Here is a 27,063-nt window from a genome sequence, read left to right as displayed (position 1 = left end):
CTTGTCTGTTAGCACTGACAACTCTACGCAAAAGTCGCTACTCTCGTTGAGTGGAGACCGTCGGCGACTATGTTGTCTATGGTGAGAGATAACGCCTGAAATCTGGCACTTTCAACACACTCTTCGCACTGTGAATCTCAGAATATTGAATTACCTAACGATTTCCGAAATGGAATGTCCCATGCGTCTAGTTTCAACTACCTTTCCGCGTTCAAAATCTATTAACTCCCGTCGTGCGGCGATAATAGCGCCGGAAACCTTTTCACATAAAGCACCTGAGTACAAATGATACCTCCACAAATGCACTGCCCTTGTATACCTTGTGCACGCGATACTGCCGCCATCTGTACATATGCATATCGTTATCCCATGACTTTGGTCACCTCAATGTATTCGACGGGTGTTTAATGTTGCTTATGTCTCGAATGGATATCATAATAATATTAGTCGTAATTTGGTAGAAACGAATAGTTAGTCAGAGATGAAGCAATAAGGAAATCTCACTATAAAATAACAAAGGAATATGAAACAACAGGTCTGCAAAACCTAAGGACGAAGGAAACTTTCGTATGATGTGTCACTGCCAAGAACATAGCTCGACGTAATTTGTGCCACACATAGAAAGAGCTGCTACAGTACAGTACGGAGCATAATGGAAGCAGTACGCAGTGAGACAAACAGAAAGGACACTTTTATTGAAAGACAATAAGTACACTGCAGGCACTGCGATTTGTGATGGTGCGCTGAATATTAGAAACAGGATGACATGGTTCTTCATAGGCTATGTGATCACCACGGACGGCTGTGTGTGCACTACAACGTGCTCCCATGCTGGCACAATGCTGGAAAGGAGTACTTGTGGTAGGACGTTCCATTCTTTCAACAGCATAGTTGACAACTGCTGGAAGATCGTTTGTGCATGTCGACGTGCCACAATTCCACATGTTATGGATGGGATGTAAAAGTCGGGGGAACGGAAATTTGGCAATTTGTGGTATGGTCTTATGGGACCAAACTGCTGAGGTCATCGGTCCCTAAGCCGACACACTACTTAATCTAACTTACGCTATGTACAACACAAACACTCATGGCCGAGGGAGGACTCGGTCCTCCGACGGGGGGAGCCGCACCGACCGTGACAAGGCGCCTAAGACCGCGTGGCTACCCCGTGCGGCTCGGGGGAAAATGATGTCTGTCTGAATGCATCCACGAAAATACGCACATGGTGAGTAGTGCAGTGTAACAGTATGCAATATTATTCTACTTCACACCACAACACCTGGACCAAGAAATCGACCATATTCTAGAATGTTCTTGGGTGCATTACCGTACCCTGATGTGGGGAGAGGTGGAAACCCAGGAAAATTGTCGAAAAAATCATTTTGATGGTCCAAGTTTGGTGTCAAGGCATAATGTTGCGTGGGTTTACTGACTTCCCCGACTTAAACCCGTGGATAAAATGTGGAATGCGTTAAAAAGACGTATCAAGTCACGTCCACATGCACCAACGACCATTCAGCAGTCGTCAACCGGTCTGGTCTTGGAATAGGACGCCCTACTGCAAGATTCCTTACCAGCCTAGTGGCCATTGTGGGTGTGCATAGCAGAGTGGTCACACACCGTCATGTCCGGGGCCCACCATTAATCGTGGTAACTTCAATGTAGTTATTCTTTTTCAATGAAAGTGGTATTTCTGTTCGTCGCATTCCGTAATTCTTTTAGTTACCTTCTGTACTATACTGTAGCTGTTCATTTTATGTTTTGTTCAAGTTCATCGAACTACATTACTTAGCAATGGCAAATCGTGTGGAATTACTTTCGTCCTTATGTCTTTACAGCAATGTTTTTATATATCTACCAATGGCAGTCTCAGATCCACTTGAAAATGGTCTGTTATAAAGGCTGACACTGGTCGTGGGCTTAATAAAGTCTTCATTAGCAACTGGAGCGGCTTTTCATTAACTTATAGATTGTCCGGATTGGCTCTCCTTGGCGGTGACTGCAGGCTCCTTCCTCACGCAGTCTTGAAGTACTGTTGATACTCCGAATACTGTTGACAATGGCAGAGAGAAACCGTGCGTCTGCTTATATCGGTTTTTAGCGGTTTTTTGAACTATTTGGGTGACAAACTACAGGGTGATTCAAAAAGAATACCACAACTTTAAAAATGTGTATTTAACGAAAGAAACATAATATACCTTCTGTTATACATCATTACAAAGAGTATTTAAAAAGGTTTTTTTTCACTCAAAAACAAGTTCAGAGATGTTCAATATGGCCCCCTACAGACACTCGAGCAATATCAACCTGATACTCCAACTCGTTCCACACTCTCTGTAGCATATCAGGCGTAACAGTTTGGATAGCTGCTGTTATTTCTCGTTTCAAATCATCAATGGTGGTTGGGAGAGGTGGCCGAAACACCATATCCTTAACATACCCCCATAAGAAAAAATCGCAGGGGGTAAGATCTTGGAGGCCAGTGATGAAGTGCTCTGTCACGGGCTGCCTGGCGGCCGATCCATCGCCTCGGGTAGTTGACGTTCAGGTTTCATAACTAACCTTTTTCGTAGGACTCTCCATACAGTTGATTGTGGAATTTGCAGCTCTCTGCTAGCTCTGCGAGTCGATTTTCCTGGGCTGCGAACAAATGCTTGCTGGATGGGTGCTACATTTTCATCACTCGTTCTCGGCCGTCCAGAACTTTTCCCTTTGCACAAACACCCATTCTCTGTAAACTGTTTATACTAACGTTTAATACACCACCTATCAGGAGGTTTAACACCATACTTCGTTCGAAATGCACGCTGAACAACTGTCGTCGATTCACTTCTGCCGTACTCAATAACACAAAAAGCTTTCTGTTGAGCGGTCGCCATCTTAGCATCAACTGACGCTGACGCTGACGCCTGGTCAACAGCGCCTCAAGCGAACAAATGTACAACTAAATGAAACTTTATAGCTCCCTTAATTCGCCGACAGATAGTGCTTAGCTCTGCCTTTTGTCGTTGCAGAGTTTTAAATTCCTAAAGTTGTGGTATTCTTTTTGAATCACCCTGTATTTTATATTTTGGGCAACAGCAGCTGTTGAAGTGCACGATGTTCGGAAGAACTCTGCTAACAGCTAGTAAAATTATTGTTTATTAAAACACAATCGGTTTCGCGGCCTAAAGCCGCATTATCAAGTGCAACAACGTTAGAAGAGCCGGCCGCTGTGGCCGAGCGGCTCTAGGCGCCTCAGTCTAGAACCGCACGACCGCTACGGTCGCAGGTTCGAATCTTGCCTCGGGCATGGATGTATGTGATGTTCTTAGGATTAGTTACGTTTAAGTAGTTCTAAGTTCTAGGGGACTGATGACCTCAGATGTTAAGTCCCATAGTATTCAGAGCCATTTGGACCATTTTTGAACGTTAGAAGATCGTAGGCATACCCATCGCTCCTAGGAAGTTTTGACTTTGAGCGATGCGTGTGCCTATGATCTTTTAACGTTGTCGCACCTGTTGACGTGACTTCAGGCGGCGAAACCGGCTTTGTTTTAATAAACAACTATTCTACCAGCTGTTTGCGAAGTTCTTCCTAACATCATATTTGGATGACGTTAATTATACATTCCGTTGTGTGTGTGCGCGTTCTATGGCGTCCGACAGTAACTATTTTGCCCCTCTCTGGAGGCTGGCTTTGCCGTGTGGCGCCCTCTGTGCGTATGGCTGTGTCTCGTATCTTCTGGAGAACACGGCGGGCGAATCTAACTGAAGTCGCATCAGCGAGCGATATAGAGCGAGCACTGTGATAGGGATGTGTATCTCAGTAAGACGGGCTAAGGCACGTGGCTGACGCCGCTTCAGTCGCGGCTGCCGCGCGGTCGTCTCTGGAGGCGTCGCCGCCGTCGCCGCCGCGGAGTGTGAGCCAGAGCCAGACGGGAAGTGGTGTGTGAGAGAGTGCAGCCGCGGCGCATTAAGCAGCCCATTGGTATGCCGGCCGCGGCGCGCTAAGGACAGCGGGATGACGGTCAAGGATGGGAAGCGCCCGGCCGCGCCGCAAACACACACGTGTCCGGCCCTAAAAACTAATGGCCAAAACACTCGCTCCTACCTGCCGGCTGCCTCCGCTGTTTATCGTCCGCTGTTGCTGCTGTCGACGTGCCTAAGCGAACACGCGTGAGCTGTTTTCTAATCACGTGCATATACTTGCAGCCGCTCTTCTTTGGATATTCCGCAGCTCCCTTATTAATCCCACTTGCTCAGGACCCCAGACTAAGAGCAAAACTTAACAATAGCTCGAAGAGAAGTCTTTGGAAACACGGGTGGCTCTCTTCCTCTACGAGTTCCACAGCACTGTAGATATCGGCGATCAGATTGATGCCTTCTTCCTCCATTTGGGGAAGTCATTTGATACAATCGGCGTTGTCTTTTTTTTTGAAAAAAAAAATACAAGCTTGCCGAGTATCGGACCACATTTGTGACTGGATTCAAGACTTCTTCGCAAATAGAACTCAGCACGTTTCTCTTGACGGAACAATATCGACAGATCTAAAGGTAATTTCAGAAGTACTCAAGGAAGTGTGATATAAAATGATACAGTGTATAATGTCGGAAGCTCAATGAGGCTGTCCACAAATGATGCGGTTGTCTAGAAGAATCTCGCTAACTGTAACAGAGCATTGTAGAGTAACAGTATGTTTGTCCTCGCTTAACGACAAAAGCAGAAGTACCTCCATAGCGTACTATGGTTGATCACAGAGTAATACAAATTGATAAAACATTACAGGGGGCGGGGAGGAGGTAAGAAGTGTAATGTGTGACAGCATAACATCTAATCTAAATATCATAGAGATAAATGGTAAAAGCCTGTTCGTAATGCCGTACATCCCACATGACAAATTCTAACATCTCCCACAGATATCAAAGTGAGAACGCCTTTCAGATCAAAGAATCAAACACATACATTACACCGTAGAAAAAACTGACGCTACAGTACCGAGACAACGTAATGTCATCATACACTTATCTCTGGCAACCAATTCAACATATCTAGCCATGTAACATCTGTTTCTGTGCATTATATGGCACTCAAATGTGTAGCGAAGGTACAGACAGAACGGTAATGGTAAATAAATAAGCAGTCATGAGAGAAACACCCCATGTGAACAGTAACCAACAGTAGTTCCAGTCATTTCCCCAAAAATTCCAGTTACTTACAGTTTTAACTTGTATGGCCCTGCTGCTGCCTCCATTGTAACCCAGTGGTGTAAAGGGGGCATGTCGAGCATATCTCCGTTTCAGCAGAGGGGGTGCTGCTAATTTCACCTGTTATGACGAAGCAGGCCAGTCTTGGCACCTTCAGTAACCGTCTTCTGCTCTATTTTATCCCACAATGCTGTAGCGCCATAAATTATCATAGGTCTTATTACAGAGATGTATATCCAGAAAAATCTCCTCGGTTTAGACCCCAGTTTATACTACAGGCCGTTCTAGTGGACATCTTTTACCTTGGAACATATTACATTCTTTATGTTCAAGTACAGAATAAGTTGGAATGGCAGTACTTTGACACTGTAACAAATTAGGCCCTACTGTGCTGCGGGTGTGTCCTTTTAGTATCTGGTGGGAGGGGGACTTCCCCAGCCTGGAACTGAAAGGCTAATTTTTATCTTGGTCTGTGCGTACTACATTGGCTAAAGGGCTAGTGAAATTCCTGTGAGGACAGGTGTTTTTGGGAACATGTTCGAAATAAAATTGGCAAAAAGATGCACTTTACAGAGGAGTGCTATCATTGAGATCAGCACACAGCCAAGGATAAGTGTCTCATCTCTATTCCTGAGGCTGATTGGCTGAAATACTTGAATATCCGTCTAATATTGGGAGTTGCTGGTAGCTCAGTAGATCAAGGCTCAAGGCTCCTGGGTATAGGAGGCAAGTTGTGGGCACTCTGAATTGTCGGTGTTGTTTTAAAGTATTTGAAATTTCTGAATCCAGATGTTAGTCATCCCTCGTCGCCCACAAAGTTAGTTTTTCAATACAGAAAGTCTACAACAATTCACAAATGCGTGTCTATTTATGGATTGGAAGGCTTATAATCATTTTTTGGTCTTATAGGCGAGTGTTGCAGTTTAGCATGCATGCATGTGCTTTAGGAAGGGACATTGTATCAGAGTGTGGAGCCATTAAGTAGCTGAAGGTGGCGGTTAATAACAGAATGGACTTTGAGAAGTCTAATTGAAGCCAATACAATATATTTATTTCACTCAAAACTTTAAGTGCGGTGTTTTTTTCTGGAACTTTCGACCTGTTGACTAGGGACCAGCTGAAGGCAGTATATTTGCAGATATGAACATTTTCCTGCCCAATGGGAGAATCTCTGAGTCTTTCTTTTTGCAGGCAGATGATATACGAAGCTGTATGTTCATAAGTATATATTTATGTATATTAGAACATCTGGGATCTTATCCCAGACCTTTGCATCGATTTCAACCAAATTTGGAATGGCAACTGAGAACTTCAAATGTATCAGCACTGAGGGGTTTATAACATCCTAGCTCCAACAATAATGGATCTGTGCGGAAAAACGTGTTTTTTCAGCCCCTGTCGTATATGCTGCCCTGCATAACAGGTATGTTATCTATTAATAATATTCACCTGCCTTATCGACCTGTTTTGCAGAGCAGCCTACATGTCAGGGCTATGAAGTGGTTTTCCAATCCCCAACATGTAGCCTCCCCTACACAATGGGTGTGTTGCATGGGTGTAATGTCAGGCTGCTTTATCAATCTGCTGTGTATCTCAGCCCATACATCAGAGGCAAAATAGGTTTATTGTATGGAATAGTATCAACTGCCTTGATAGACCTGTATTGCAGGCATACACATGTGGATGGACAAGGTTGGGGAATACTGAGATGGATAGATTAGTAGATCGACAAGAGAGGAGGCGGTAGGAGATGAATATGGATGGAATGAAATGGACAGGGAGAGGGAAACTGAAAGTGATGTATAGAGAGAGGGGATTGGAGAAGATGGTTAAAGACAGGGAGTAGGAAGATATGGTTACAGAGAGGGAGTGGGAGAAAATGCCTAGGGCGGGGTGGGAGGAGGAAGTGGATAGGGAGAGAGGGGTAGGAAGAAATGGATATGCGAGGAAGGGCAGGAGGAGATGGATAGGGATAGTGTGTAGGAGAAGATGGATAGGTAGAGGAGCATGAAGAGAGGGATAAGGAGAAGGGGTGGGAGGAGGAGATAGGCAGAGAGAGGAACAGAAGAGGATTGACAATGGGGGAGAGAGGGGAATGAGGCGATGAACAAAGAGGGAGAGGAGGGAGAATACTTAGTGCGGAAAGGAGGAGGCAGAGATGGATTGACAGAAGGGGGGGATAAAGATGTACTGAGATAGGAGAGAAGATGAGCTCGGCTTATAGAATAGCTTGAGGAGGAGATGGACAGAGACAGAGGAGGAGATGATGTGCTGAGAGGCGGGGAGGAGATGGCAGTGATAGGGTGGAGGAAGAGAAGGACAGAAGGGGAGGGAGGAGGTCGAGGTGAACAAAGAGAGGAGGTTGTTTGCAATATACACTCCTGGAAATTGAAATAAGAACACCGTGAATTCATTGTCCCAGGAAGGGGAAACTTTATTGACACATTCCTGGGGTCAGATACATCACATGATCACACTACAGAACCACAGGCACATAGACACAGGCAACAGAGCATGCACAATGTCGGCACTAGTACAGTGTATATCCACCTTTCGCAGCAATGCAGGCTGCTATTCTCCCATGGAGACGATCGTAGAGATGCTGGATGTAGTCCTGTGGAACGGCTTGCCATGCCATTTCTACCTGGCGCCTCAGTTGGACCAGCGTTCGTGCTGGACGTGCAGACCGCGTGAGACAACGCTTCATCCAGTCCCAAACATGCTCAATGGGGGACAGATCCGGAGATCTTGCTGGCCAGGGTAGTTGACTTACACCTTCTAGAGCACGTTGGGTGGCACGGGATACATGCGGACGTGCATTGTCCTGTTGGAACAGCAAGTTCCCTTGCCGGTCTAGGAATGGTAGAACGATGGGTTCGATGACGGTTTGGATGTACCGTGCACTATTCAGTGTCCCCTCGACGATCACCAGTGGTGTACGGCCAGTGTAGGAGATCGCTCCCCACACCATGATGCCGGGTGTTGGCCCTGTGTGCCTCGGTCGTATGCAGTCCTGATTGTGGCGCTCACCTGCACGGCGCCAAACACGCATACGACCATAATTGGCACCAAGGCAGAAGCGACTCTCATCGCTGAAGACGACACGTCTCCATTCGTCCCTCCATTCACGCCTGTCGCGACACCACTGGAGGCGGGCTGCACGATGTTGGGGCGTCAGCGGAAGACGGCCTAACGGTGTGCGGGACCGTAGCCCAGCTTCATGGAGACGGTTGCGAATGGTCCTCGCCGATACCCCAGGAGCAACAGTGTCCCTAATTTGCTGGGAAGTGGCGGTGCGGTCCCCTACGGCACTGCGTAGGATCCTACGGTCTTGGCGTGCATCCGTGCGTCGCTGCGGTCCGGTCCCAGGTCGACGGGCACGTGCACCTTCCGCCGACCACTGGCAACAACATCGATGTACTGTGGAGACCTCACGCCCCACGTGTTGAGCAATTCGGCGGTACGTCCACCCGGCCTCCCGCATGCCCACTATACGCCCTCGCTCAAAGTCCGTCAACTGCACATACGGTTCACGTCCACGCTGTCGCGGCATGCTACCAGTGTTAAAGACTGCGATGGAGCTCCGTATGCCACGGCAAACTGGCTGACACTGACGGCGGCGGTGCACAAATGCTGCGCAGCTAGCGCCATTCGACGGCCAACACCGCGGTTCCTGGTGTGTCCGCTGTGCCGTGCGTGTGATCATTGCTTGTACAGCCCTCTCGCAGTGTCCGGAGCAAGTATGGTGGGTCTGACACACCGGTGACAATGTGTTCTTTTTTCCATTTCCAGGAGTGTATGTGAGATAGTTGTATATGAGCGAAGCTGCAGGGAAATGGCAAGTATATATGGTGTTATCAGAAGCATCTGGAAAAGCTTGTAATTCTGTTTCAAGGAAGATTGTGCTGGGAAATGTTTGTTAAGAAAAAATTCGATACGTTACGCCATTTCAGAGTTATTTAGCGTTGAAATTAGCCACTCAAGTCCTTGCACATCCAAATTCAAACACTTGCGCGCACTAACATGCGGTAATGTGCAAACATCTGTGGGTGCATGAGCTACAATTTGTTCAGATGCCCATTACCATTTAAAATGTGCCTTTTTCGGAAGTGATCAGTTGAAACACTATGAGCAAAAGCTAAGTTTGTTCAGTTTGAGGAAACCAAATGAAGAACAAGTTTGGCGACACTGTCTCTGGCAAGCTGCTTGAATCTGCGTGTGCGACGATCTGATTGGCTAACTTCATTGCTAAATAAATCCGGAAAATACGCAAGGAAGGATAACGCCACCTAGTTTTGAAGGGATTGCGTAACCCTCAGGCGCTATAGCAGTCTTTAGGCTGAATGTGTATTGAAGTTTCTGATAGGTACATTTGTGATAAGCTCAGCAAAGGTGCGTGAGCGGTACGGAGGTTACTACCGAAATGAGGATGATATTCTTAGAGGGACCCTTTGCCGTTTTTACTCACGCACTGTTAATGTTGCACGCCTCCATGATCACATCACTCGAGGGCGGGAAAAAGGAATGTTGAAAATGTATAAAAGCGCTTTTCTGCTTTGGATCACGTTAAAATTTTGTCGGGTGGTCTTGAATGGTCCTTGCATACTGGAGCAAAAACAGAGGCGGCACCACACTCCAAAGTGGTCAGATCAGGACCAGTGGAGTTGCAGGCCCATTATATCTTTAGAGTTGGGTTGAAACGCACTGGTGACGAACGTTATCAAGAACGTCGTCCTGTTAGCTATCACACTGCGAACTGTCGTTCTCTACCGCGAAATGTGTGGCAATCAACGCTTCAAGGGAAGAGGTGCTTTCATCGATGCTCTTTGTGCCACACCCTGAGGCCTCGTAGCAGTGTGCGTCTACGGCCGGATGCCTTGTCTGGAGTAGCTGAAATAAATTATCTACGTCAACTTTCCTCGTGAATCGATCTATCTAATAGTGAAAACCATTTCAAAATCCCTGCAGTAGTCCTCAAATTAGCCTCCAAACATCTACATCATACGCCGCAAGCCACCTATTGGTATATGGCGGAGAGTACTTTCGGTAACACTATCTGATCCCTCCAACCCTGTTCCATTCGCGGAAAGTGCGTGGAAAGAATGATTGTCGGTAAGCCTCTGTATTGGCTCTAATTCTCGAGTTTTCTCCTCGTGGTCAATTCGCGAGATGTAAGTGGGGGTAAGTAATATGTTGTCTGACTCCTCCTGAAAAGTGCTCTCCCGAAATTTCATTAGTAAATCTTTCCGTGATTCACGACGTCTTTCTTGTAACGTCTGCCAGTGGAGTTTGTTAAGCATCTCCATAACGCTCTCTCGCCAACTAAACGATCCCGTGACGAAACACGCCGCTCTTCGTTGGATGTTCTCTATCTCCTGTGTCAGTTCTACCTGGTAGGGATTCCAGATAGATGAACAATACTCAAGAATCGGGCGAACAAGCGCCTTATAAGATACTTCTGTCGTGGATGAGTTACATTTCCTTAAGATTCTTCCGATGACTCTGAGTCTTGTGTCTGCTTTCCCCACTATCTGTTTTACATGGTCATTCCACTTAACGTCACTCTGGGTAGTAAAACCTGGATATTTTACGGCAGACCCTGTCTCCAGCTGTTTGTCATCAATAGTGTAGCTGTACAGTAGTGGATCTCTTTTCCTATGTATGCGCAACATGTTACATTTATTTACGTTCATGGTCAACTGCCAGAGTCTGCACCATTCATCAGTTCTCTGCAGGTCGTGCTGCAAGTTCTTACTATCTTGAGGCGTTGCTACTTTGGTATAAACAACTGCATCATCTGCGAATAGCCTTAAAGAGCATCCGACGCTTTCTACTAGATATATATAGTGAACAGCAACAGTCCTATCATGGTATTCTGGATATTACCTTTACATCTGTCGATTTAGTTCCGTCAAGAACGACGTTTTGAGTTCTATCTACAAGAAAGTGTTGAATCTAATCGCAGGTATGCTCCGATACTCCGTAAGCTATTACTTTTTCATTAAACGGCAATGCAGGACTTTGTTAAATGCCTTACTGAAATCAAGGAACACGGCATCAGCCTGAGCGCCGTTGCCCACTGCGCTGCGGGTCTCATGGAGGAACAGAGCGAGCTGAGTTTCGCAGGATCTCTGTTTGCGGAATCCATAGAGGAGCTGTTCATTTTCCAAGAATGTCATAATTCTTGAGCAGAAAAACGCGACCTGGGGAATTTCATTTATAATATGCATGGATGATCTAATAGATAAGGTGTGAAGCTCTGTGAGACAGATCTCTGATGATTCTGGTGTATATAGGAAAGTTGAGCACTTGAAAACTGTACCGCCGACATGGAATAAGAACTTGAAATGGTCAGGGAGTAGTGCATGCGGTGGTAGTTGACCTTCCACGTAAGTAAATATGACATATTGCTTGTAAATAGGAGGGAAGAACGATACTTGTCGATTGCACTATTGATAATAATTCACTAGAAATAGTGCTTACTGTTGGAAAAAAATGTCGTCACACTCCTATTAACACACATTTCCCCCTTCTTTTGACACCTCTGCGGTGGAGGTCAGAACCGCGACACGCAGCGTTGAAATTGCATGATTTTGTTATGGGTGGCGAGGGAAAGATTTCAGACTCACCGGCGCATTCTATTGACACGCGTCGAGTGCAGAAATGGTATCAGTGATACCATCCCTTCCCTTGGAGCATTAATTCATAGACGTTTTGCGGTCGAAAACGACAGTTCACAATGCAGTCAGCAACAGTAAGATATTGACAAACTTAACTGACACCCACATCGGCAGAGGTTCGAGTCCTCCCTCGGGCATGGATGTGAGTGTTTGTCCTTAGGATAATTTAGGTTAAGTAGTGTGTAAGCTTAGGGACTGATGACCTTAGCAGTTAAGTCCCATAAGATTTCACACACATTTGAACATATTTTTGACACCCCAACACTGCCCGCTCTCTGCTCGGCATTTAACCTTTCTCTAAGGACATCTTGGGCCTGCAGATCCATTGGACATGATCGCACTCGTCTGGATAGTACGGCGTCCGCAATTTTTGCTCTGGTATACCGGGAGGAACCACTGGGAACTGTTAAAAATCGTGCAACGAATCCGAAGCAGCAAGGGTTGTTTATGCTTTTTCAGCCCCCTGTTTCGCGCCCTCCGGTGTTGTGATCACAGTAGGGTGCGACACTGACACACGCGTGAATAAAATGGCAAAGGGTCCTCCAAAAAACATCCCCCCCCACCCCCCACTCACCCACCCCCGGTTCAGAAACACAGAAACAGCCTTATTGACACCTGTACACTTTTGATGAGAAATTTAAAAATGTACCTGTACAGTGACACACAGTCATTATTTACTAGGTGCCGGTGTGGTAGGCAACATTTCGACATCCCTGAGGTGCGTGGCGCTGTCACTGAAATAGCGACTGCTGGCTGCGTGTGAAATCTAAGGGGCGTCCAAAGGGAGGGCTGTGACACTCTCACTTAGGAATCAGTGACGGCTATCTCCGTACTTGAACATTTTTAAAGCGTCGAACAAAGATGTGCAGCTGCCACCTAGGGTGTTGCTGAATCGGGGCTGAGTGAGCGGGGTTGCTCTTAGATGGACGATTTGCAATTTTATTCGCGTAATGTCAATGTCGGACGCCATAGGAGGGGAGGCCTGATAAAGCACAAATTCCCTTTGCTGCTTCGGATCTCGTTGAAATTTCGTCGAATGGTTTTGAACGGTCCCTAGAGGTTCCACCCTGAACACCAGAGCAAAAACTGCGTTTGCGTTACACTGCAGTAGGGTTAGATCCCGTTTAATGGAGTTACTGCTCCGCTTTGTCTTTAGAGAAGCGTTGAATCGTCTGGGGACCGTCAACTGCCTCAAATATTGTCAAGAACGTCTTTCTGTTGAACATCCCTTTGCGAACTGTCCATTTTGACAGCGAAATGTGTGGGAATCAAGGGGTTGTTTCATTGGCGTCTTTTACACCAATTTCTGAGGTCTTTCCTGGTCGACACTGAGGGGCGATGTGCCTGGAATGTTTCTCTCGGCTACCTCGTGATGTCAGCGCGGGGCTTCGCGCTTCTGTCTTCCATCGCAGAGGCGTCGAGAGAAGGCGTGAAGTGTGTGTGAGAATGGGTATGACGACCTTCCCACTGTGTGATACGTCCACGGTGGCGTTGGGCACAATTGTGATGAAATTTGGTGCCAATGTGACATTATTAACCCACCTTATGTCTCACATGAACTTATGAGTTCTGATCATTTTTCCGCATACGTCGGCAGCTTGCTGTTCGAAGCGTCGCCGAACTGGAGAATGACGTCACAGAGGCCACGCTTTTGTACCATTGCGGAGGAAGCCTGTAGGCACCTTGGCGCGAAATTTCAAACTTCTGCGTCGCAATGGGACACAATTACGGAATTGCGAGAAACTGACCCATTCATTGTGTTGCGCAGCGTATTTAAAGGAAAAACAGACGCCAGGCTGCGATTCGTTACAAGAGTCCTAAGGAAATGCAACACATAGATTATACAACATTCTTTCGGTCATCAGTTTTCCATTAGAAGACTTAAAAAAAGCGGAAAGTTATTTCTTCCAAAACTTATCTTCGCATTTGTATAACGCACAGACTAACTCTGTACCGATTCATCATGTAAAACCGCTAAGTTCAGACACAACGGTATGTCTCCGTGACACGGTCGTGCAGAACGCTTCCTGCGCAAAAACGATCGATGCCCACGGATTTCGTAGGGTTATAATGGGCTGTAAAGTCTAGACGGATGTGTATCGATCCGAAATTGCTTAATAAAGGCGTGTTCTATTCTACATGTAAGCAAATGCACTAGTGAAGTGTAACCAAATCATACCTCGCTTCTCCTTGCGTTGTTATCCCACTTCCTTTTGGAAAATAACTTATCGCGTGTATATATGCGGAAGGACCCACTTCTTCAAATGTTCAAATGGCTCTGAGCACTATGGGACTTAACTTCGGAGGTCATCAGTCCACTAGAACTTAGAGCTACTTAAACCTAACTAACCTAAGGACATCACACACATCCATGCCCGAGGCAGGATTCGAACCTGCGACCGTAGCGGCCCCGCGGTTCCAGACTGTAGCGCCTAGAACCGCTCGGCCACTTCGGCTGGCGGACCCACTTCTGTTCGATTACGCTATTGACGAAAAATCACTGGGAACAGATAGACCCCTCAAAAAATCTAGTAATATACGGCAGGAAAGAACTAAGGTCGAACAGCGACATAACACAACTTGGGGGAAAAGGAGATACTAGACTGAGAGATTCACTGAAAGAAAATGTGACTCATTCACGAAGAAAGTCGCTTACAACAGTTCGTTGCGTCGAATTTTGGGTACTGATCGTCTTTTTGGTACTCGTACCAGCTATTGAGTAATAGAGGAGATGCAAACAAGGAGGCGCCTTTCGTCACTGGTTGTTTAGTAATCGCGAGAGCGTTACGGAGACGCTTATAAAACCCCAGTACCAGACCCTACAGAGAGGTGTTGTGCATCGCGATGAGGTTTCTGTTAAAATTCCTATAGCGTACGTTCCAAGAACGGGCGGACAACATATTACATCATCCCACGTATGTCTCGCGAAATGACCACGGTGAGAAAATTAGACACACTCGTTCCTCCCATACATTGTGCGCGGATAGAATAGGTGACAGGGAAATTGATATCGGTAATAGAGCTACTTTCTACCACGCACGGTAAGGGGGGTAAATATGTGTCCACCAATCCCTGTGCTCGCTTGAGTTCATTTGTACAGCGGAAAGTCACGGAGAGAGCACTGGGGGCATATTCCTTGATGTAGAATCGGCTTTTGACCGCGGCTGACATGACTACTTATATACACTCCTGGAAATGGAAATAAGAACACCGTGAATTCATTGTCCCAGGAAGGGGAAACTTTATTGACACATTCCTGGGGTCAGATACATCACATGATGACACTGACAGAACCACAGGCACATAGACACAGGCAACAGAGCATGCACAATGTCGGCACTAGTACAGTGTATCTCCACCTTTCGCAGCAATGCAGGCTGCTATTCTCCCATGGAGACGATCGTAGAGATGCTGGATGTAGTCCTGTGGAACGGCTTGCCATGCCGTTTCCACCTGGCGCCTCAGTTGGACCAGCGTTCGTGCTGGACGTGCAGACCGCGTGAGACGACGCTTCATCCAGTCCCAAACATGCTTAATGGGGGACAGATCCGGAGATCTTGCTGGCCAGGGTAGTTGACTTACACCTTCTAGAGCACGTTGGGTGGCACGGGATACATGCGGACGTGCATTGTCCTGTTGGAACAGCAAGTTCCCTTGCCGGTCTAGGAATGGTAGAACGATGGGTTCGATGACGGTTTGGATGTACCGTGCACTATTCAGTGTCCCCTCGACGATCACCAGTGGTGTACGGCCAGTGTAGGAGATCGCTCCCCACACCATGATGGCGGGTGTTGGCCCTGTGTGCCTCGGTCGTATGCAGTCCTGATTGTGGCGCTCACCTGCACGGCGCCAAACACGCATACGACCATCATTGGCACCAAGGCAGAAGCGACTCTCATCGCTGAAGACGACACGTCTCCATTCGTCCCTCCATTCACGCCTGTCGCGACACCACTGGAGGCGGGCTGCACGATGTTGGGGCGTGAGCGGAAGACGGCCTAACAGTGTGCGGAACCGTAGCCCAGCTTCATGGAGACGGTTGCGAATGGTCCTCGCCGATACCCCAGGAGCAACAGTGTCCCTAATTTGCTGGGAAGTGGCGGTGCAGTCCCCTACGGCACTGCGTAGGATCCTACGGTCTTGGCGTGCATCCGTGCGTCGCTGCGGTCCGGTCCCAGGTCGACGGGCACGTGCACCTTCCGCCGACCACTGGCGACAACATCGATGTACTGTGGAGACCTCACGTCCCACGTGTTGAGCAATTCGGCGGTACGTCCACCCGGCCTCCCGCATGCCCACTATACGCCCTCGCTCAAAGTCCGTCAACTGCACATACGGTTCACGTCCACGCTGTCGCGGCATGCTACCAGTGTTAAAGACTGCGATGGAGCTCCGTATGCCACGGCAAACTGGCTGACACTGACGGCGGCGGTGCACAAATGCTGCGCAGCTAGCGCCATTCGACGGCCAACACCGCGGTTCCTGGTATGTCCGCTGTGCCGTGCGTGTGATCATTGCTTGTACAGCCCTCTCGCAGTGTCCGGAGCAAGTATGGTGGGTCTGACACACCGGTGTCAATGTGTTCTTTTTTCCATTTCCAGGAGTGTATAAATTAGACTTCATAGGCTGTCGAGGACATACTCTCAGGATGATGGATTTGTTGCTGGAGAAGAGATCCCACATCAGGAACTGCAATAATTGCAACAGTATGAAAACGGCTCTGGATGGGATGACGCTGGGTTCGCTTCTGGTTTAACCATCGACGTATCCAAGCAGACGGCTGGGGAATTCGCGCTGTACACCTATGATACTGCACTATTCAAGCGCTGTCACAGTCTAAACTTCTTTATTAAGACCTCTGTTAACGAGGAAACTTTTTGTCAAAATCTCCTTAGTCTAGCCGCGGATTTGTCAAACCAGCCATTATACGTGCAAACAAAGTTGTCCGTTTAACCTTACTTTTGAAGCAGGCGCTCTTCATGTATGCCTTATTTTGACATTAGTGGGAATGGCTGCAAATGCAGATAAAGCATTTCCAACAATGACTCTGGCGCTGTGTTTAAAGGAGACAACGAAGAAGAAGAAAACAAGACGCTGCTTCAGGTAATGGTTCCAGATGAGAAAGAAATATAGCCAAAACACGAAAACCTGTTAAGGGAACCTAATGATTACATAAACTTTCGGCGAATGTGCGTTGAAGCTTTTAATAACTTGTTAAGAGTTACTTCGCTCTCACACTTAAAAAGAAGATATAAGCACGCGAAAAATTCTCTTCTACTTGGTGATCTAGTAACAGTCCATTAAAATAACACAACGTGGAATCATATACCCTACTTCGTCCGTGGAAGAACTAGAGAACTTCGATTTTTTTATTTCATTGCACTCCCGCATGCGTAGAATATTCTCTTTCTTCTTAACCTCTTCTTGAGTAATATATGGCTGGGATAGATGCGATACTGCTACCATTTTGGTAACTGCCAGTTTCGTTTTTATCTTTCGTCGTAGTTTCAATAGCAGCGAAAACTCACGGTACAGTGAGATAAATAGTATTAAAAGTATTTTTCACTAAACATATGCAGCGAAGCAGTGAACAACGTCCGCGATCGTGTCAAACTTTCTGTCAATCAAAATTTCTCGCTAACACGATCTGTGCTTCACAAAACACATCAAACAGCACCGTACACGGTGAAATATTTGACAAACATAATGAATTTCGACAAACTGTTTGATCCTGTATTGTAGCCTTTAGGCATCTCCAGAGACATCTGGACAAAATCACCGAGTGGTGCACTATCTGAAAGGGGCAAATCAATCCTAACGAGAGCGAAGCAATTCTGTTCAACATCAAGCTCGTGCTCCTCAACCACCAACCTGTAACTGGTGGCTTGGACTATATATAGTGTTACAAAAAATGTGTTGCATATTTTGAGAGGCAGTAGTATGGTCCAAAACAAGGAAAAAAGTCCAGTAAACATGGAATCTAAAATGCTTATCTTAAGAACTATGAGCACTAGTTTACCTGCGCTACTGTGAAACACATCTCTTCTACTGCAAGCTCTTTGCTATCACGATCGATCTACAGAATGCAATAAATAAATGATTACAAATTATTGTTCCACGATGAAACAGCAAAGCGTCTAATGTATCAGCTTGTTATTTCATACGACCTTCACTTGTGAGCATAGCTAAAGCAGATGCTCAATTTAGTGTCCACTGATAGAAAGTCTTGCTGCTGTCCGACATCTCAGGGAAAAGTGCAGAAAGTCATACTTCTGTCCGACATTTTATGGAAAGATGCACACTCTGAAAAACTCCAGGTTGGTCACGGATAAACTGGCAGTCTTGATGATGCGTTCCTGTAGTGTATTTACGTCATTCATAAATGATTTCAAGTGCCCCACAGCTAAAAATCCAAGGGACTAATAATGTCGAGGAAACGAGTTGGTTAACATTGGACCCCCCCGACCAATCGATTGCGCATCAAATGTCTGAGAGAGGCGTCCTCTGACAGTCTGGAGTAAATGGGCTGGTGTTCCATCATGCATGAACCGTATCTCCAGTAACATCACTAAAGATGTTTACAGCATCCTGATTAATTGGACAACAGCTGAGGATTGTGTCCGTATATATGTACTGAATTATGTAGGTCGTTCGTAATAGCAGAGACTGCTGTAAAAAAGATGTATTTCACATTAGCGAAAATGAAAAAGTTCGCATAGCTCTTTAGGTATTGAAAGGTGACTACACTGAGCCACAGCGCCAGAGATCGCGCCAGAGAGTTTTGTTCCGCCACCTCCACTGGCAGTGATTATTGAGAAGTTGCGGTGGGCAGTGCTTGCTGAGATGTCGTAGTGAAGAGTTCTTGTCGAGAGATCGTAGTAGGGAGTGCTTGTGGAGATGTTGTAGTAATGAGTGCTTGTTCCATGTTTTATGCAGTTGTTTGATGGGCTAGACAGCAGATGTTGTTCTAATGGAGATATTGTAATGATTAGAGTGCTTTTCGTCAATATATATGAAGGTAACAAACTCGCTTCTTTTTTCATTATTTCAATGTCTTGAATAATGCGTCATTACAGGTTCAGTCAACAAAGCATCTGGCTTGTGTTCTTGGATTTGAGTGTAATTCTGGTTTTCTTGCGTAATTATAGTACTTCTATTTTCTTTAATTACTTCAGTATAAATGATATTTAAAATTTCTTGTGTTATTGACTGCCCACCGCAACTTCTCAATAATCACTGCCAGTGGAGGCGGCGGAACAAAACTCTCTGGCGCGATCTCTGGCGCTGTGGCTCAGTGTAGCCACCTTTCAGTATGCATGTTAAAGCCCATATTCACTGGACATTTTTGCCTTGTTTTGGTCCATATTATTACATTTCAAAGTACGAAATGCTTTTTTAAACACTGTATTATCATTTGTACCAGATCTTTAATAGTGACGCAGTATCAGACAATGCAAAACCGACGATTTGGCGTGTCACCATGGTTCCAGCCATCTTGTATGATTCGAAAGTATTCTCAGTAGCCGCCGTATCTTACAAAGGCTACAGGCTGTTAAAAACAAAGTTTTCTGAGTTATAACAGACGCTCTCCAGTATACTCTTCACAAACCGTAACACTTACGGCAACCAGCGATCTACCAGATCATCCAGAGGAAATCCATCAGATTGCATACGAAAACTACTACTTCGTCCCACTTATTCTTCTTGTCTTTTTCCTGGGGTTTACCCCGTATCTTCACGGTATCTGTACATTAATCTGGGTTTCAGAATATTAGGAATGTTAATATGCATTCGGCAATGTTAGTGTTATAAGGCAGCCAGATACCCTTCCTGTCACCAACCGTCCCCATACGCTCCCCCGTCCCCATCACCCCGCTCCTTCCTCCCACGGGGCGAAAGTTGTGTGCACCATCTGTTTGCGGCTTGTGTTATTCATCTGACAGTCTGATAACGTTTCCAAAGTGTTTGCGAATCGTGAAAGTGAGGAAGGAGGTGGGTACTAGCTCGGTATTCATCTAGTCGGATGTGGAAACCGCCTAAAACCCACATTCAGGTTGACCAACTCACCGGCTCTCGTCTTTAATTCTCCGGTCGGATTAATGACTAAGCCCGGGGCGCCTGCCCGAAACCGAGAAGCAGTTTGCTAACGCATGCTGCTACCCGGTCGCGTTACTTCTCCATCCCACGATCTCATCAAAAAATATTTCGAGAATCCCGAATGCACTTGGTAAAAGATTAAATGTTACCTTCCCATGACACTTGAAGGGACTGCCACACATGTACAGATGCAAAAACAGCAATACTATGTATAGTTCAGATCCCTCACTTTACGAGGGGCATTCAATAACTAACGCAACAATTTTTGTTTGAACACAGGTTGGTTTTATTCGGGATTGCAGTACACATATCATTCCCCACTCTTTTGGATACGAAACCCTATTTTTAACACAACCTCCGTTCAATGCGACGGCCTTACGCCACTTTACTGAGTGGACCTGTATGCCCGCGTAGTAACATACTACTGGTCGCTGTTGGAGCCAACGTCTTGCTGCATCAATAACGTCGCCATCACCCGCGTACTGCTTCCAGTGCAGTGTGTCCATCATTTGGCCAGACGGATGGAGGTCTTCTGTTAGGTGGGGAGGAACCCAGCGGCACACGCCTTTGAATACTCCAGCTGTTGGAGGAGCGTGTCAGCGCTACCATCAGAGACGTCCTGTTGCACACCGAGGTGTATGATTATCATCCGTCGGACACCTCGAGTGAGAGTGTCCGCACGTCTTAACATTGCAGGTGTCACAGCTGTGTGTGGCCAGCCGGCACGCGGGTGATCGGACAGGTTTGGGCGACCTTTTTTCTATATGACAGACGCCTCGCCAAACGGCTCTCCGTGCTTTTGTTCACTGCCAAATATACGGAGACGTTCTTCAAGGGCCTATGAATATCGAAGATACGAAGCTCAATGCCAGCTCTTTACATGTAACACATCTCCATTACAGACGCCATTTTGAAGATTACGTATAGCGCTACAACATATCGGAACTTCATGAAACTATAGGGGCTGAACCAGGAATATTCCACGATGTCCCTCAACATATTCCGCATTTCTTCCACAGAAAAAAAATGTGTTTATTTATTTAACGCCCCTCGTAGTAACCTTCCATGGGACATTCTGAACTACAAGGGTCACTCCAAAAGAAATGCACACGATTTTTTTCTAAATCCATCTTTTATTCTACATGTTTGAAAGTTTTACAGTGTGTAGATACATCCTTTAGGAACAATATTTTCATTTCCCCACATAATTTCCATCCCTCTCAACTGTCTTACGCCATCTTGGAAGCAGCGCCTGTATACCCGCAGGGTAAAATTCTGGACCAACCTGTTGGAGCCACAAGGGAGTCATCATCTTCAAACCTTGTTCCACGAAGATAGTCTTTCAGTTTCCCAAAGAGATGATAGTCACATGGAGCCAGGTCAGGACTGTAAGGCGGGTGTTTCAGCGTTGTCCATCCGAGTTTTGTGATCGCTTCCATGGTTTTAAGACTGACATGTGGCCGTGCATTGTCGTGCAACAGCAAAACATGCTGATTTTACCGATGTGTTCGAACACGACTCAGTCGAGCTTGAAGATTCTTCAGTGTCGTCACATATGCATCAGAATTTATGGTGGTTCCACTTGGCATGATGTCCACAAGCAAGAATCCTTCGGAATCGAAAAACACCGTAGCCATAACTTTTCCAGCAGAAGGTGTGGTTTTGAATTTTTTTTTCCTTGGGTGAATTTGCATGATGCCACTCCATTGATTGCCTCTTCGTCTCTGGTGAAAAATGATGGAGCCATGTTTCATCACCTGTCACAATTCTTCCAAGTAATTCATCTCCACCATTCTCGTACTGTTCCAAAAGTTCGCTGCATACCGTTTTTCTTGTTTCTTTGTGAGCCACTGTCAACATCCTTGGAACCCACCTGCCACAAACCTTTTGTAACGTCAACACTTTCAGTATTCTGCAAACACTTCCTTCCCCTATGCCAATGTAGCGTGACAATTCGTTCACTGTGATGCGTCCGTCGGAAGTCACCAATTCGTTAACACTCTGCACATTGTCAGGAGTGTGTGCAGTACGAGGCCTGCCGCTGCGAGGACAATCCTCAATATTGCCGTGCCCGCTTTCATCACGTAACCTGCTTGCCCACCGACAAACCGTACTGCGACCGACAGCAGCATCTCCATAACCCTTTTTCAACCTCTTGCGGATGTTTCCTACTGTCTCATTTTCACAGCACAGGAATTCTATGACAGCACGTTGCTTCTGACGAACGTCAAGTGTAACTGCCGTCTTGAAGACATGCTGTGACGGCGCCACTCACGGGAACAGGTTGAACTAAGTTTGAAAACAAGCGGGAAGGATGTGTCTACACACTGTAAAACTTTCACACATGCAGAATGAAAACTGTATTTTTTACAAAAATGGTGTGCATTTCTTTTAGAGTGATCCTCGTGAAACATATTTCGCTGCGGAGCTTCTGCTTGTTTATTGATCAATACGCTTAGGATCGTGTATGTAGAAGTAGAGATGTCGTTGAAAACGGTGCTTATTGTCGCTGTCGGAGCGTGAGAATTGGCACGAGGTAGCGAGATTGCAGCGAGGCTCCGGAAAAGCGAGCGGCGCCGGTAGCGCGATACGGTCTGGCGCGTCGCATTAGCGGTGCTCGGCGTCAGGGATGCGGCGCACGGCGGCGCTGGGATTCGAACCGGCGCCGTCCTGAATACGGGCGGCCGGGTTCGTTACTCTTCTCTGCTCTTCCGTGTCAACGCGGCCGAGGAATGCGCCCCACCTGTGCGGACGCGAGCAGCCGGCGCCGGGAAGGAAGCGCTGCCCAAAGCGGGAGGACGGCATTCTTGGCAGACGTTCGTGTTCGCGCTCGCACTCGGCCCGCCTTCTTGGGCTAGGTCTGAGCAGGGCCGCGCCGCGACGTGCGTCACCGCGACACGGCTGCGTCCGGTCTGTGACGTACCAGTTCTCCTCCACTGCTGCGGCGGCACCTGTCCGCAACCCTGCTGCCTGCTCCCACAATAAAGGAATAATTATCCCGCCTCCGTAGCCGAAGTCGAAAACGCACGCCTGTGTGGTGGCCCTCGAATCTTCGTGGTGGATGGAAATTTCACTACAAGTATTTGGACGGGAAAGAGAGCACTGGTGGTAGCGTAGAGTTCCTCATCAGCGCCAATGTCTTGGGTTGAATTGCAAACCTCTCCTTAGTGTCTCGTGAAGTGAGTGGTTGTGGCGCTGTTGATGTGAGCCCTCGAATGGGGGTGTTAAGCTCGCCGACCCCATTGGTGCTATTCGCGAGGAGCTATGTTCCGTCACCAAGTTTAACCCTCTCCCTTATCTCATCATAACACAACACAAATCATAACGTTACGCTCTACGCTCATCCATTACATTCTCCTACAGTCTACAAATACACATTACTGTAGCCGTTTACATTATTTTTTATAGCGTATATAATTAAGATTGACTTTGTAATAGACAAATAGCACTCTATAAGGCTTGCATCTGAATTGTAAATCACGCATTGGACAAGTACGTGCCGAAAAAGTGGGTTACGGACGGAGAAGACCCACCGTGATTTAACAGCGCAATTCGGAGAAGGCTCAGGAAGCAAAGGCAGTTGCACTCGCGGTACAAGAAAGATCGGGAGAATGAGGACAGGCAAAAGTTAGTAGAGATTCGTGCTGCTATAAAAAGAGCGATGCGCGAATCATTTAACCACTACCACCGTCATACCTTAGCAAAAGATCTTGCTGAAAACCCAAGGAAATTCTGGTCTTGCGTAAAATCGGTAAGCGGGTCGAAGGCTTCCATCCAGTCACTCACTGATCAGTCTGGCCTGGCAACGGAAGACAGCAAAACGAAAGCTGAAATTTTAAATTTAGCATTTGAGAAATCTTTCACGCAGGAGGATCGTACAAACATGCCGCCGTTTGAGTCTCGTACAGATTCCCGTATGGAGGACATAGTGATAGACATCCCTGGGGTTGTGAAGCAGCTGAATGGGTTGAAAATAAATAAATCGCCAGGTCCTGATGGGATTCCAATTCGGTTTTACAGAGACTACTCTACTGCATTGGCTCCTTACTTAGCTTGCATCTATCGCGAATCTCTTGCCCAACGTAAAGTCTCGAGCGACTGGAAAAAAGCGCAGGTGACGCCTGTATATAAGAAGGTTAGAAGTACGGATCGAACATATTCTCAGTTCGAATATAATGAATTTCCTTGAGACAGAGAAGTGCTGTCCATGCATCAGCACGACTTTAGAAAGCATCGCTCCTGCGAAACGCAACTCGACCTTTTTTCACATCATATCTTGCGAACCATGGATGAAGGGTATCAGACGGATGCCATATTCCTTGACTTCCGGAAAGCGTTTGACTCTGTGCCCCACTGCAGACTCCTAACTAAGGTACGAGCAAATGGTTTTGGTTCCCAAGTATTTGAGTGGCTCGAAGACTTCCTAAGTAATAGAACCCAGTACGTTGTCCTCAATGGTGAGTGTTCATCGGAGGTGAGGGTATCATCTGCAGTGCCCCAGGGATGTGTGGTAGGTCCGCTGTTGTTTTCTATCTACATAAATGATCTTTTGGATAGGGTCGATAGCAATGTGCGGCTGTTTGCTGATGATGCTGTGGTGTACGGGAAGGTGTCGTCGTTGAGTGACTGTAGGAGGATACAAGATGACTTGGACAGGATTTGTGATTGCTGTAAAGAATGGCAGCTAACTCTAAATATAGATAAATGTAAATTAATGCAGGTGAATAGGAAAAAGAATCCCGTAATGTTTGAATACTCCATTAGTAGTGTAGCGCTTGACACAGTCACGTCGATTAAATATTTGGGCGTAACATTGCAGAACCATAAGAAGTGGGACAATCATGTAATGGCAGTTGTGGGGAAGGCGGATAGACGTCTTCGGTTCATTGGTAGAATTTTGGGAAGATGTGGTTCATCTGTAAAGGAGACCGCTTATAAAACACTAATACGACCTATTCTTGAGTACTGCTCGAGCGTTTGGGATCCCTATCAGGTCGGATTGAGGGAGGACATAGAAGCAATTCAGAGGCGGGCTGCTAGATTTGTTACTGGTAGGTTTGATCATCACGCGAGTGTGACGGAAATGCTTCAGGAACTCGGGTGGTAGTCTCTAGAGGAAAGGAGGCGTTCTTTTCGTGAATCGCTGCTGAGGAAATTTAGAGAACCAGCATTTGAGGCTGACTGCAGTACAATTTTACTGCCGCCAACTTACATTTCGTCGAAGGACCACAAAGATAAGATAAGAGAGATTAGGGCTTGACAGAGGCATATAGTCAGTCATTTTTCCCTCGTTCTGTTTGGGAGTGGAACAGGGAGAGAAGATGCTAGTTGTGGTTCGAGGTACCCTCCGCCACGCACCGTATGGTGGACTGCGGAGTATATATGTAGATGTAGATGTAGATTTAGATCACTTTCGAAATAAGTTCACCCCGCGTTGTTTTTGCGTAGGCCACCCCGCATCTCTTTTTTTATGGGTCATACTTGGCAGGACCGTTCCAGGTCTGGCCGGTTCAGCATTCGCTTTTGCACCAGTGTGGTTCTCTTTTTACGTCACGTTGCTTTTTTAATTAAAATATAGGTTTTTTAAAACTTTTGACTATTATTGTTGTTTTTTCACTGTCAATAACCACTCAATATACAATTACTACAGATTTTATATGGGGCAGAAGTCCATGGTAATATTAATGTATTGTCAGGTGACATTCCCAATTGTCATATCAGGCACTTCGAAAAATCCATCTTTATTTCTCTTGCATCGCTATTCATTGCTTGTTAACACAGCATGTGATCATTTAGACTGTACTACACACGCCATCCAGCGGCGAGACAGATAAAAGCGGATCTGCCGCCTTTATGTTAATACTCCACCGGCAGCGTAGTGCTGTGCAGCAAGCTTGGGAGAGTCATGTTCGCCAACGACATGCATGGATGGTATGACGATTTTGTCAACTATGTGCATGTTATCAACTGTGTCCATTTTATCAACTGGACTTTTATCAAGATACGTGTACGTATGGAGTGCTTTTTATGTTATGACTTCACGTAGTGTAACACGGCCATTTTTAACAAGTTCCATAAGTTACGTGTATTTCTTATTTTATGTAATCAGTGAAATTAATTGTAGCCCCTCCTCTCCCCTTATTATCTTTGTGTTCCCCTTAGATAAGATCATTGCACCATAAGGCTGTTGAAGCCGGTCATCTCGGAACAATAAAGAGTGTTGTTCATTTCCAGCCATACCGATCGCCCCCACAGCACAGCATATGTACCTTACAAAATACACGATCAAAAAACTCTCACATATCCGCAAGGAAATGGAGCAGTGTGCGCAGAGGAAGACACATTCCGACAGATGGCTGAATCCGCCCTAAGAGTGTACAGCCAGAATTGCCATACAACACAGACCTGTTTTAATTAGTAAATGTCGTACGAGTACCCGACCAGTGCAAGTCTTTCTACTTGACGCCACTTCGGCGGCTTACGTGCTTATTTTATATCGTGGCATCTCATTTGATCTCACGAGAATCAACGCATCCCGTTTCCGACCTTAGCACTGCAGAAACATACATCTGCACACGAGATTTCCACACCTAAACATCCCTAGGTCCATTGTTTCGGATGTGACAGGAAAGTGGAAACATGAAGCAACGCGCACAGCACAAAAGCGTACAGACCGACTACGTCAGTTGCCTGACAGAGACCGCCGACAGTTGAAGAGGGTCGTAATATGTAATAGGCAGACATATATCCAGACCATCACACAGGAATTCCAAACTGCATCAGGATCCACTGCAAGTACTATGACAGTTAGGCGGGAGGTGAGAAAACTTGGATTTCATGGTCGAACGGCTGCTCGTAAGCCACACATCACACCGGTAAATGCCAAACGACGCCTCGCTTGGTGTAAGGAGCGTAAACATTGGACTATTGAACAGTGGAAAAACGTTGTGCAGAGTGAAGAATCACGGTACACAATGTGGTGATCCGATGGGAGGGTGTGTGTATGGCGAATGCCGGTGAACGTCATCTGCCAGCGTGTGTAGTGCCAACAGTAAAATTCGGAGGCGATGGTGTTATGGTGTGGTCGTGTTTTTCATGG

This window comes from Schistocerca cancellata, chromosome 1 (assembly GCF_023864275.1).
Source record: "Schistocerca cancellata isolate TAMUIC-IGC-003103 chromosome 1, iqSchCanc2.1, whole genome shotgun sequence".
NCBI lineage: Eukaryota > Metazoa > Arthropoda > Insecta > Orthoptera > Acrididae > Schistocerca > Schistocerca cancellata.
This window is presented reverse-complemented; position numbering follows the sequence as displayed.